A 13829-nucleotide genomic window follows, 5' to 3' on the forward strand; every position below is an offset into this window, starting at 1 on the left:
GACCACACCAACACACTCCAGCCCTCCTCCAGTGGCTCACACCTGTAATCCCAGTGCTTTCTCTGGGAGGTGAAGGTGTAGCAGATCACTTGAGCTCAGGAGTTCAAGACCAGCTTGGGCAACATGGCAAAACCCCATCTCTACAAAAAATACAAAAACTAGCCAGGCACAGTGGCATGCACCCAAACTCCCAGCTAATTGGAAAGCTGAGGTGGGAGGATGGCTGGAACCCAGGAGGCAGAGGTTGCAGTGAGCCAAGATTGTGCCACTGCACTCCAGCCTGGTTGACAGAGCAAGATCTCATCTCCCAAAAAAATAAAAAATAAAAAAAGTGTGGGGGAGGGGCGGGGAGAAAAAACAGCTTTTTATACCTGCAGTTTTCTTGATAGTCTCATTTTGCAAGTTTTCATTTTGGGTAGTGCTGCTTCTGCTGAAATATCATTTTTCTCTCCCACTTAAGAATAAGTTGTCTTGCCAGGCAGGGTGGCTCAAGCCTGTAATCCCAGCACTTTGGGAGGCCGAGGCGGGTGGATCACGAGGTCAAGAGATCAAGACAATCCTGGTCAACATGGTGAAACCCCGTCTCTACTAAAAATACAAAAAATTAGCTGGGCACGGTGGCGCGTGCCTGTAACCCCAGCTACTCAGGAGGCTGAGGCAGGAGAATTGCCTCAACCCAGGAGGCGGAGGTCGCGGTGAGCCGAGATCACGCCATTGCACTCCAGCCTGGGTAACAAGAGCGAAACTCCGTCTCAAAAAAAAGAAGAATAAGTTGTCTTAAGATAAACAAGCTTTCATGACAGTTCCAGCCTCTATCCTAGGCTACTGCATAGAAAAACACAAGCGAGGGGCAGCAGCGCAGCTCCTGCGTGCGGCTCCACGTGGGCCACACTTGCTCCTCATCGCCGTCTAGGCAGCTCCTTCAGCTCACACATGTTGACCACCCACACAGGCAGCTCGCTCTGGGAACACAGCCATGGACCAGATACAAGCATGCTGCTTTCATTGGGCCCCCATTACAGCTGGGAGAGCAGATAGGAACAACAAACAAGGCAGGATCAGGAGAGTGAAGAACGTACCCCCTTTTTTTTTTTTTTTTTTAAAGAGTCTTGCTCTGTCACCCAGGCTAGAGTGCCGTGGCGTAATCTTGGCTCACTGCAACCGCCACCTTCTGGCCAGGATGGTCTCAAACTCCTGACCTCAAGTGATCTGCCTGCTTCAGCCTCCCAAAGTGCTAGGATTACAGACCTGAGCCACCTCAGCCAACCCTGCAAAGGGGGTACACTTTTAAATGGGAGGAGGGGCATCAAGGTGGGGTTCATTGAGAAACTGTTACTTGAGCTAAGGAAGTCCACAAATTGTTTTTTTTTTTTTTTGAGACAGAGTCTTGCTCTGTCTCCCAGGCTAGAGCACAGTGGTGGTCTTGGCTCACTGCAACCTCCACTTCATGGGTTCAAGCAATTGCGCTGCCTCAGCCTCCTGAGTCGCTGGGATTAGAGGCGCACATCACCATGCCCAGCTAATTTTTGTATTTTTAGTAGAGACGGGGTTTCACCATGTTGGCCAGGCTGGTCTCAAGCACCTGACCTTGTGATCCACCTGCCTCAGCCTCCCAAAGTGCTGGGATTACAGGCATGAGCCACCATGCTGGGCCCCACAATTTTTTATTTATAAGGGCCTTTCTCTTGTTTCTGAACCCTGAAACAGAAGGAAATGTAGATACATATAGAAAGAATGCTATCTGGACAGTAAATGGCACTGCCATCCATCTGGTTCTGTCAGACAAAAACTTAGGGCTATAACTGGCACCAGAACTTCCCCTAATCTCTCCTTATTCCTAACAACACAACTTACTAATTTTACTCCAGAAGTCTTCCTAGCTAGGCCTGTCCACTTCTCCCCACACCCACAATTCCAACACTGGCCAACCACCAAGCTCTTTCACCACGACTGACGCCAACAGCCTCCTAACTCAGTCGGGAAACTGAGGCGGTAGCTCTCAACTCAAGGGCATCAGAATCACATGAAGGACATGTTAGAACACAGATTGTCAGGCCCCACTCCAGGGTTTATGATGCAGTAGGTCTGAGACCTGAAAATCTGCATTTCTAACTAGCATCCAGGTCATTGATGCTGCTAGTCTGGGTACCAGACTTTGAGAAACACTGAGACTAAGTTATGGTGCAGTAACAAGCCCATAACAGTTTGTTACTTGGCTCAACACAAAGTTTTCTTTCTTGCTCATGGTACATATCCATTTGTTTCCACAATCAGAAACGGGAGAAAGGGGCTGGGCGCAGTGGCTCACGCCTTTAATCCCAGCACCTTGGGAGGCTGAGGCAGGTGCTCATCACGAGGTCAGGAAATCAAGACCATCCTGGCCAACATGGTGAAACCCCATCTCTACTAAAACACAAAAAATGAGCCAGATGTGGTGGTACATGCCTGTAATCCCAGCTACATGGGAGCCTGAAGCAGGGGAATCACTTGAAACCCAAGAGGCGGAGGTTGCAGTGAGCCGAGACTGCACCACTGAACTCCTGCCTAGCGACAGAGCAAGACTCCATCTCAAAAAAAAAAAAAGAAAGAAAGAGGAGAGAGGGAACATGATGAAGCACTTGTCTCAGAAGTTACATACCACTTTTCACTGGCTGGAGCAAATCACAGGCCACACCACATTTCAAGGAGACAGGGGTGTCCAATCCAATCAGGGACCCAAATCAGGGTCAAAGGAAAGGTTTTCACCTGAACAGAGTAACCACAGATTGGTCTTCTGTACATATTCTTCCCAAACCTTCTCCCAGCACCAACTCAAATCTACAGAGCAATCTTTGGAATCCTCTTTCCAAAGCAAACAGATTCATGTCACACCCTCACCCTGAAAACTGCACATTGTTCTTAAGTGGGCCTAAAAGAACTTGCCCAACACCCCCTGCTCCAGCCACACCAGGCTTTTTCCTCCTCTATCATGGAAGCTCTGCACAGGTTCTTCCCTCCCCACCTGACACTCACCCCCAACCCCTCTTCTGCTCTCCCAAAGCTTTGTCAGGTATAACCTCCATACTACATGCCCCTAGATCTTTCCTTCATAAATTGCTTTGTGTGATGAGAAATGCTAAATATAAATGTGGAGAGAATAGTTAGAACCAGGGCTGGGTGTGGTGGCTCAGATTTCTAATCCCAGCACTTTGGGAGGTGCAGGCAGAAGGACTGCTTGAGTCTAGGAGTTCAAGACCAGCCTGGGCAACATGGCAAAACCCTGTCTCTGTTAACACACACACACACACACACACACACACACACACACAAAGCCAGGTGTGGTGGCATACACCTGTGTCCCAGCTACTTGGGAGGCTGAGGTGGGAGGATCATTTGAATCCGGGAGGGACCCTATCTCAAAAAAGAAAAGACTTAGAACTCATATGTCCATACCACTCTCAACTTAAGCCAGTCCTGATCTAACCACACATAACCTACTCCCTCTCCCATAAGATCATGACAGAAATCCCAGATGATATACCATTTCATCAGTAAATGTATGCATCTCTAAAAGGTAGAGATGTGACTTTAAACAAAACCACTATCACAGTTAAAAATGAAAATTCCTCAATAATAAATATAAGCATTGTTCCAAATTCTAATTGTCTCAAATATCCTAAGTGATATTCAGTTGTGTCTCTAACAAACTGGACTGACACAAACACAGATAAGCCCTACAATAAAAATTGGTCCCTGTACCTCCAGTCTCTTATCATCAGTCCCCTTCATTTCTCCCTGATGATGAGTATGGGTTCCTAGTCTTACAGTTTCCCACATTCTCAGTGTTGCCACCCTGAGTGGCAACCCTGTAGTATGTTCAGCATGTTTCTCTCCCCCCTGTATTTCCTGTAGATTGGTTGTTAAACACAGGAGCTTGACTGGACTCAGGTTTGATTTTTTTTGGGGGGCAAGAGTGTTTCACAGGTTTTTCAAAGGTAAGACCTTTGCTCACTGTCCCTCCCCATTCAACCCATTACAGGCCTGTAAAACCCATGGGACCAAGGACATAGGTCTTGGCTCATCACTGGCACACAGCTGATACTCAATGAATGAAGAAATATCAGACAGAAGTACACTGCCATGCTGACTTGCAGAAATGTAATGGCTCACTCTTCCATCCACAAATAGATGGCTGTATGTTACAGTTTTCCCTGAGAGGCAAAACAAGTAAGTTCCCAGGGTACAGAATCAGAGGTCAGGCCCTGCAGAGTTTCTAACTCCATCGCATACAGCCTTGTGACTTTGGGTCAGTTACTGACATCACTGGGATTCAATTTCCTGCTGTGAGGATTCAATGAGATGAAGATGCTTTGCTGCTCAAAGATTCATGTAGCAAAGCTCTACAAAGATTGCACCAACTCCAAAATTTTGGAGGGGAAAGAACACAGAAGCCTCCTATTTCTAACACATATTGTAATCAAAAATATAGGAATTCACATTTTCATGAAATAAAAATCATTAGGAAAACAGAATAATACACAAAAACTATCTCCACTTGTTAACTAAGGGCCTTCCACATCTAAGCACTGAAGACAAATCAAGGGCCCTCACCTTGAAAAACTGACAACCTGGGCTGGGCGCGGTGGCTCACGCCTGTAATCCCAGCACTTTGGGAGGCCAAGGCGGGTGGATCACGAGGTCGAGAGATCGAGACCATCCTGGTCGACATGGTAAAACCCAGTCTCTACTAAAAAAAAAAATATATATATATATATATATATATATATATATATATACACAAAAAAAAAAAATTAGCTGGGCACAGTGGCGTGTGCCTGTAATCCCAGCTACTCAGGAGGCTGAGGCAGGAGAATTGCCTGAACCCAGGAGGCGGAGGTTGTGGTGAGCCAAGATCGCACCATTGCACTCCAGCCTGGGTAACAAGAGCAAAACTCCATCTCAAAAAAAAAAAAAAAAAAAGAAAAATTGACAACCTGGAGAAGAGAAATGCGGCAAGAGCCCGTGCAACATGCTAAGTGTCATTAAGAGGGTGCAGTACGCTGGGCACGGTGGTTCACACCTGTAATCCCAGCACTCTGGGAGGCTGAGGCAGGCGAATCATGAGGTCAAGAGATCTAGGACATCCTGGCCAACATAGTGAAACCTCGTCTCTACTAAAATACAAAAAATTAGCTGGGTGTGGTGGCTCGCACCCATAGTCCCAGCTACTCGGGAGGCTAAGGCAGGAAAACTGCTTGAACCCGGGAGGGTGAAGGTTGCATTGAGCCAAGATCAGGCCACTGCACTCCAGCCTGGCGCCTGGTGACACAGCGAGACTCTGTCTCACAAAAAAGAGTGCCAGTACTCACAAAGGCATGACGAACTTGGGAGCAAAAAAATAAAAACTGCATCAAGTGCCATGGGCCCAGGGTCCACAACATCTAGTTCTGGTAGAAATAGGGAAAGGCTTCACAGAGATGACAGGTGAGCCATAAAATCACCACAGCAACACAAAATAAGGTAACTCAGGAAGAAGCAACAGTACATGCAAAGATCCATGGGACAGGGAGCAGATCCTCACAAGAGCTACAGACAGCATGATGAGATCTCAAAGCAACCACAAAGGACTGGCCAGCAAAGACGGGAGAAACACAGGCAGGATCACCGGCCAGAGTCACAGAGGGAAGAAAAAATGCACATTTTTTAAAAATGTGTTATATAAGGCCGGGCGTGGTGGCTCACGCCTGTAATCCAAGCACTTTGGAGGCCAAGGCGGGCAGATCACCTGAGGTCGGGAGTTCAAGATCAGCCTGACCAACATGGTGAAACTCCGTCTTTAAAAAAAAAAAAATGTGTTATATATTAAAATATACATACATACATATTTATATATATATATAAATAAAGGAAAAATGGGCAGGAACCACATGCCATGCTCAAGATCTAGGGCTTTCTCTCCTTAGCAAACAGTGAAACTCCAGGGACACATTTTTAGGCAGGTAAGTGAGATCAGAGCTTCCTTCTGGAAGCAAATAAGGTAGGTCAGAAACGAGGCCCACTTTCTCTTCCACTGGTTCACAGAGAAGTAAAAATGGTACCAGCAACTAATCTTTCCATGTGTAAGGATGGGAATCAAGAGAATCACTGGGGCCCCTCTCCTCTTCTGCATCACTCTCATGCTGTGGCCCAGACCCAGCAACGCTGCCTCCGCTTATTCTCTCTCAACTGTCCTCACCTCCTGTGTGTTGGTAAAGCCATGGTTCTCCAGCCCTGCTACTGATGCATGAGGCTCCTCAGAGACCTCTACCACCAGGTCATGGTCCTCCACCTCTCCAATTCCACACCAAGACAAACATACTTACACCACTCCCCTTCATTCACACCGTTTCTGGGACATATTATGCCCCTGAGGTATACAAAGTGCTGAGGGCTGTGTCTGTATTCAAAGAGTCACTTGAATGCCTAACAGTTACTCAGTACCATTCTAGGTGCTCAAGCCAGGCTAAAGGAGAAAAATCCCTGCCTTCACAGATGACCCAATGCAGTCAGGAAGAGACATGAAATGTCCAAGGTATGTGATTTGGAGAAAATCTAAGGCAGATAGGGAGTGCCAGACAGCAACAGAGTAATTTAAAAATTTTTTTTGGCCAGGCATGGTGGCTCATGCCTGTAATCCCAACACTTTGGGAGACCAAAGCAGGAAGATCACTTGAGGTCAGGAGTTCGTCAGCTCGGCCAACATGGTGAAAACCCATCTCTACTAAAAATACAAAAATTAGCCAAGCGTGGTGGCAGGTGCCTGTAGTCCCTGCTACTCGGGACGCTGAGGCAGGAGAATTGGTTGAACCCAGGAAGTGGAGGTTATGGTAAGCCAAGATTGCACCACTGTACTCTGCCTGGGTGACAGAGTGAGGCTCCATCTCAGAAGAGTGTGTGTGTGTGTGTGTGTGTGTGCACGCGCCTGTGTGTGTGTATATTATTTATATATATATGTGTGTGTGTGTGTGTGTGTGTGTGTGTGTGTATATATATATAAATTTGTTTAATTCTTTCTTTTGGGACAGAGTCTTACTGTCACCCAGTCTGGAATGCAGTGGCATGAAAATGGCTTCCCACAACCTCAAACTTCTGGGCTGGAGTGATCCTCTTGCCCTGGATTCACAAAGCACCAGGATCACAGAGGAGCTGTAATAGTACTCGGTCACAACAGAGTACTTTAAATCAGTGGTCATGGTCACAGAAGGTGCCTGAGAAGTATAAGCAAAAACCTGAAGGAGGGTGAGCGGCAAGCCACACAGATACCTGGGGACAGCATTCCAGGTCAAAGGAGCAGCAAGGGCAATAGTCAGAAGCAGCAGAGCTGCAGGGCTTCAGAGGCAAGAGGCCCCTGTGGCTGGAACGAAATGAGAATGGGAGTGGGTAAACATGGAAAAGACAAGGCCCCCCCGCCAAAATAAGCAGGGAGTCAGAGATGGCATTCAGTGTGGGGCCCAAGCTGAGATCTGGAGAGGGAAGGAAGAGGAAAAGCATGCCTAGCCCACACACACATGGGGTAAGGGGGCACAGGGGCAGAAGAAAGGAACAAAAATTGAGCATGCAAAGGCCCAGAGGAAAAACATGGCAGAAAGAGATGAGCTGAGTAACTGAGATGAGGGCAAAACAAGAAGTGCAACAAGAGTCAGAAAGCCCAGTGAGAGACTGGTCTTGAACCCCAGTGGGCAGTGAGAGTCACCCCATGAAAAATGGGGACATACAAGACATACGTATTTTAGAAAGACAAAGTGGTGTGTAGAGAATTAACTGAAAACAGTAAAACTGGAGTTGGAAACATACTTTCTGATCATTAGCCTCCATAATACAGCAGCAAAAACATATGAAAACCATCAAAATGTAAGAACATTGCTAACATGCACAGACCCTCTAACAGCATAACAACTTTTTTTTTTGCGACAGTGTCTCACTCTATCACCCAGGCTGGAGTACAGTGATGCAATCTCGGCTCACTGTAACCTCCACCTCCCAGGCTCAGGCGATTCTCCTGCCTCAGCCTCCCGAGAGGCTGGGATTACAGGCGCCCACCACCACACCTGTCTAATTTTTGTATTTTTAGTAGAGACAGGGTTTCATCACATTGCCCAGGCTGCTCTTGAACTCCTAACCTCAGATGATCTGCCCATCTCAGTCTCCCGAAGTGCTGGGATTACAGGCATGAGCCACTGCACTGGCCAACAGCGTAACAAATTTAATTCACATCATCACCGGGCACGGTGGCTCATGCCTGTAATACCAGCACTTTGGGAGGCCAGGGCGGGTGTATCACGAGGTCAAGAGATTGAGACCATCCTGGTCAACATGGTGAAAGCCCATTTCTACTAAAAATACAAAAAATTAGCTGGGCATGGTGGCGCGTGCCTGTAATCCCAGCTACTCAGGAGGCTGAGGCGGGAGAATTGCCTGAACCCAAGAGGCGGAGGTTGAGGTGAGCCGAGATCACGCTATTGCACTCCAGCCTGGGTAACAAGAGCGAAACTCCGTCTCAGAAAAAAAACAAAAATTTACATCATCAACTCTCTCAATGCCAACACAGTCAACTTCAAAACTTAGATTCTAATTCCTTCCAGAAAAAAAGTATTTTTACTACACATCCACTAGGGTAGTCTCACTACTGGGGTTTTGTTTTTTTTTAAAAGAGGATTGTGTTGTCTCCCAGGCTAGAGTGTGGTGGTGTGATCATAGCTCACTGCAGCCTCAAAGTCCTGGGCTCAACCTCCCACTTCAGCCTCCCAAATATCTGGGACTATAGGCACACACCACCATGCCTAGCCATTTTTAAAAAATTTTTATAGAGATGGGGTCTCACTATGTTGCCCAAGCTGGCCTCAAACTCCTGGCCTCAGGCTATCCTCCCACCTCAGCCTCCCAAAGTGCTCCAATTACACGCATGAGCCACTGTACCTAGCCACTACTGGAGTTTTTGAGCTGAGGCCATTACTCAACTAACCAACACTGTAATTTCTATCCTTGTATATTTTGCTGAAACCCTTAATTATCACAGAAAGTAAGATGCTTTGAAAACTCACCTGTGGCCAGTTGGTTTTAAGAAGGCAGATGCCAAAACAAAACGAATTTGAAATCTGTCTTGACTTTTTTTAACTAGCAAACCAAATTTCATTAAATCAATCAATTTCTTCAAAAGCTATACTGCAGGCCAGATGCAAGGCTGAAATGGGAGGATTACTCGAGCCCAGGAGTTCGTGACCAGCCTGGGCAACATGGTGAAACCCTGTAGCTACAAAAAACACAAAAATTAGCTGGGCATGGTGGCACACACCTGTTGTCCCAGCTACTCAAGAGGCTGAGGTAGGAAGGTCAAATGAGCCCAGGTGGTCAAGGCTGCAGTGAGCTGTGATTGTATGACTCCACTCTAACCTGGGTGACAGAAAAACTCCGTCTCAAAAAAAAAGTAAAAAGCTATACTGGAACTTGGCTGGGCACAGTGGTTCACACTTATAATCCCAGCACTTTAGGAGGACAAGGCAGGAGGATCACTTGAAGCCAAGAGTTACAGAGACCAGTCTCAACATGGCAAGACTGTCTCCATAAAAAAAATTTTAAATTAGCTACGCAGGGTGGCATCTGCCTGTAGTCCTAACTACTTCAGAGACTGAGCTGGGAAGAGAGCTTGAGCCCAGTGTTACATTACAGTGAGCTATGATTACACCACTGCACTCCACACCGGGTAACAGGTGAGACCCTGTCTCTAAAGAAAAGAGCAATATTGCAACAACCAATAGACAAATATAAAATGCTAAAGAGTCCCTGTATAACAAACATAAATCTTTTTATCCCCCAAAGTACTCACTGTAAATAACCATTCATTAAAAATAAGCTCACGCTTGTAATCCCAGCACTTTGGGAGGCCAAGGCAGGCAGATCACACAAGACCTCCTGGCTAACATAGTAAAATCCCACCTCTACTAAAAATAGAAAAATTAGCTGGGCGTGGTGACACACGCCTGTAGTCCCAGCTACTCAAGAGGCTGAGGCAGGAGAATCGCTTGAACCCGGGAGGCAGAGGTTGCCGTGAGCCGAGACCATGCTGCTGCATTCCAGCCTGGTGACAGTGAGACTGTTTCAGAAAAAAAAAAGAAACTAGCAAATCATACAGTTTGTAAATACGAGCCTAATCCTCTAAAGCTCCTGTGTCATCTCGTGCTTTTGTATTCTGTGTACGTTGTATTTTATCTTGACCAAGGATAGAGAAATCAACGAGGTAAATTTCTTGACCTATCTTGGTGGTAGTAGAGATCTGTCCTATTACTTGTTGTACTTATATACTTGCAATGTTTCAGACAGACCTCAGCCCAGCCATATCCTTTCTAGACTCAGCTTCTTCTCCCAGAGGGTTCCTTTCTGCCCAATTACTTACAAAACAGAGAGGCAAACAGGCCAGTACAAGCATTAAAATGGGCTGTTTGCCCTGAGCCATCTGCCCATTTACTCAGCACCTACTGAGTGTCTGCATGAGAAGGCAGCAGCAGAGGCAGCATTACCCAAGGCAATGACAGAGTCCTACCCAACGGGAGAGAAAGGTCACATGTGGCCACTAAAACACCATGAATTATGCTCAGAGAGGAAGGACAAGTGGCAGTCCACACCCAAGAACAGCCCACACAAAGGCCTGGACTCAGGACACCGTACCATGTATTTGGAGAACAAGGTCACATTTACTACAATCAAGCAAAAAGAGACTGAGGCTCAGAAGACTAAGACGCTTACCCAAAGTTGTGTGCATTCTACGGCCATGAGCAGCCCACCAAAAAAAAAAAAGGCAAAACCAAAAACCTCTACCAGAATATATGAGTACAAAGCCTTAGGACTTCTGTTCCCTCTGATTAAGTGAATATTTACTTAAAAAGGTTATTGCCCACTTGCCCAGCTAAGAAGGACAGGGAAGGTTGTGTGTGCCTGTAGTCCCCACTACTCAGGAGGCTTAGGCAGGAGGATCACTTGAGCCTAAGAGTTGGACCCAAGTGTGCCATGACTTCTCTCCTCTGAAACCGCCACTGCTCTCACGCCTGGGTCACACCTTGTCTCTAAAAATAAATAAAATAGCACAGGACAAAATGTGCTTGGATTATGAACTTCAGTATCATCTTAGCACATCTTTTCATTTAAGTTCTTACTTGGTAGAGAGAATCCTGTAGCTTAGTAAGACTAATTCCAGCTGCTTTTACATGTTTTATACTGAATCTTCAAACTGTAAAAAAGTAACTAACTAGTTCACATTCTGCCATGTAAGTAACTTTGTAACATCTGATAACTTTTAGAAGGAGAAGATGTCTGAATAGGTAAAAGACGGTACACATCTAAACCCCCCAGGGTTAGGAGGGGTGGGTAGTCTTCTACCTATTCAAATCATTTTCCTGATTCATTCTAGGATTCCAACTAATTCTTCATTTGGGTCCCCACATTTCAGCAGGTACTGGTTTAAAAGCCCTGTATAAGCTGACTGCATAAAATCAAACCAAGTCACACCTACAGCCTGTTTATCATTTTGTTCTGCATGTCTACACAAGTTTTATCAGTTTACATGTTACATATGAATACATAAGATAAACTGCCCATCATTCTTCAAAATTCAGTTAATTACCTCATACTCTTAAAATTAAACGTTTCCTGTTAGAATCAGAGGCCAGAATCTTTGGTAGTAATGCAGTCAGGAGGGAACGATTTTTGTACTGAAGACATCAGAGTTCTTCACAAAAGCTTACATAAACTCAAAATTGTGCAGTAAGTCCTCACTCTACCAAGCATCAGCCCAAAACTGAAGGTTGCTGGGTGGCTGAGAAAATGGAAGGAAAGAAAAGGAAATGACTCAAAGTAATCGTGCTTAGAGCATGAGTCCTCTTCACCTCCAGCTGGCAGTTTAGATTTGAACCATCATCAGTTGTGGGGAATGAGAGCACACATTGAGTACACCAGGGAAGGCTGTGCTCAGAAACCGCCCTCCTTTATGTTGTCGGCATTCTGCTTTTTAAAATATCGTTGCTCTCGTCGCCTTTTTGGAAAATTAAACAGTTTAAGTCCCACGTTCAGATATGGAATGGCTCCTAAGTTATTTTCCATGTTGATAATATTTAAAATACATAAAATAGCGTCAATATAGTGAGTGCGTGGTCTTGGCTCTTAAGCACTGAAACTCAAGGCTGGGAAGTCTGTGAAGGGGGCAGCGCTGAGGAGCTCCCACCCAACGTGTCCCAGGGTCTGCACCGTGCGCACAGGGCACACAGACACGCGCTATCCACCCACATCAGCGCTTACAGCGTTTCAGCCCGAACGTCAAAGCCCACGGGCGCACAGGAAGCTCCGTGCCGCAGCGGGCCCTGTACAAAACCCTCACCCATTTTATTTCTGCAGAAACTCGAGACCAGCGTTTTTTAAACGCCGAGATTTTAAACCACGGTTCCTGCGAGTGGGGCAAAACCAGGCATTCGGTGGCCGGGTCCCGTCTCCGGTCCCGAGGCTCGAAGGACCATCGATCTGCATCCCGGGGCGAGGGGGACACACCGGGCGGAGGCCAGGACGCCCAGGGCGCGGCGCGCGCCGACGGCCCCCAGCGGGGTCCCCTGGCCCGGCGCACCCCGTCTCCACCTGCCAACGGCCGGACGGCCGCCCGGCTCCCCGGGGAGCGCCCGCGCTGACCAACGCCCGGGCGCCGCGAGTGTCAACGCCGGACACCGGCTGCAAACAAAAAGCGCCCCTCGGTCCGACCCCTGGCCCCGGCGCCGGCCCGGGGACCCCAACCTGCCCCTCCCACCGCGGCCGCCTCGGACCGGGGGCGCAGCACAAAGGCCGGCCCGACCCGCTCCGCGCAGCGGGAACAAAGGCGGCCGCCTCGGCCCGGCCGGGCACAGGTGCAGCCGCCGGGCTCGGCCGGGCCCAACATGGCCGCGCCCGCCCGCCCGCCCGGCCCCGTTAGCCGCCGCCGCCCGCAGGCCGCCGCCCCTCCCCTGCCCGGACGCGGCCCGGCCTCCGCGGTCCTCCCGTCCTCCCGCCGGCCCTCAGGCCTCCGCGGTCCTCGCGGTCCCCACAACCGCCTCAGGCCTCCCGGTCCCCGGCCCCCGCGCCGGCCCCTCAGGCCTCCTCCGTGCCCCTGGTCCTGCCGGCGCTCCCGGCTCCTCAGGCCTCCGCGGTCCTCCCCGCTGCCCCTCAGGCCTCCCACGGCCCGGCCTCCCAGTCCCAGCCCCGGCGGTTGGCGGCCCGCGGCCCGCGACGGTTGGGCGGGCGCCCTAGTGACCTGCAGTGCGTCGCATCCTCGGCCGGCGGCTCTCCGGAGCGGCGGGCTGGGAGGGGGCCGGGGCCGTGCTGCGGGAGGGCCCGGGCGGGGAGGGGGCGGCGGCGGCGGCGGGCGCAGCGCGGCCAGGCCGAGGCTCTCGCGCGCGGCGCCGACCCCGCCCCCGCGCCTCCCGCCCGCCGCCGCCGCCGCCGGGGCCGCCGCCGCCTCGCAGAAGCCGCGGGAAAAGTGCGCGCCGCTGATTGGCTGCCGCGCTCGCGGGGCCCGCGGACCGGGCTTTTCAAATCCGCGCCGGGGCCGCGCACAGGCGGGGCGGGCAGGCACGCGGCGGGTGGGGACCGCGCGGGCGGGCGGGGGTTGGAGTGCCGGGAGGGCCGGGCCGCGGGCCCCGCGAGCCGCCTCAGAGGAGCTCCGGGCGCGCGCCCCGCTCCCGCTACTCAGCGGCGCGCACCCGGCCCAGACCGGGCGGCCCCAGTGCCGCGCGCAGTGACGTCACGGTCTGCGCCCAATCACCGCCCGGAGCCGGCGCCCCAGAGCCGTGGGCGCGCGGCCG

The 13829-nt window shown here is 49.7% G+C and overlaps 1 protein-coding gene across 9 annotated transcripts in view; it reads right to left on the reverse strand.

Moving 5' to 3' along the window:
* The window catches only part of NSD2 (nuclear receptor binding SET domain protein 2), a 104075-nt gene extending 90625 nt beyond the window's left edge, over positions 1-13450 (reverse strand). For 5 of the 9 annotated variants that reach the window (XR_013533231.1, XM_078367718.1, XM_035294305.3 and 2 more), the window contains exon 1: positions 13280-13450. The gene's annotated coding sequence lies outside the window, so the exon portion shown is untranslated. Of the gene's footprint in view, positions 1-2638; positions 2746-11632; positions 11825-13279 lie in introns of all 9 variants that reach the window. The other 4 variants (XM_035294306.3, XM_035294298.3, XM_035294301.3 and 1 more) reach the window with 3 other exon arrangements.
* Positions 13451-13829: the final 379 nt, after the last annotated feature.

This window comes from Callithrix jacchus, chromosome 3 (assembly GCF_049354715.1).
Source record: "Callithrix jacchus isolate 240 chromosome 3, calJac240_pri, whole genome shotgun sequence".
Taxonomy (NCBI): domain Eukaryota; kingdom Metazoa; phylum Chordata; class Mammalia; order Primates; family Cebidae; genus Callithrix; species Callithrix jacchus.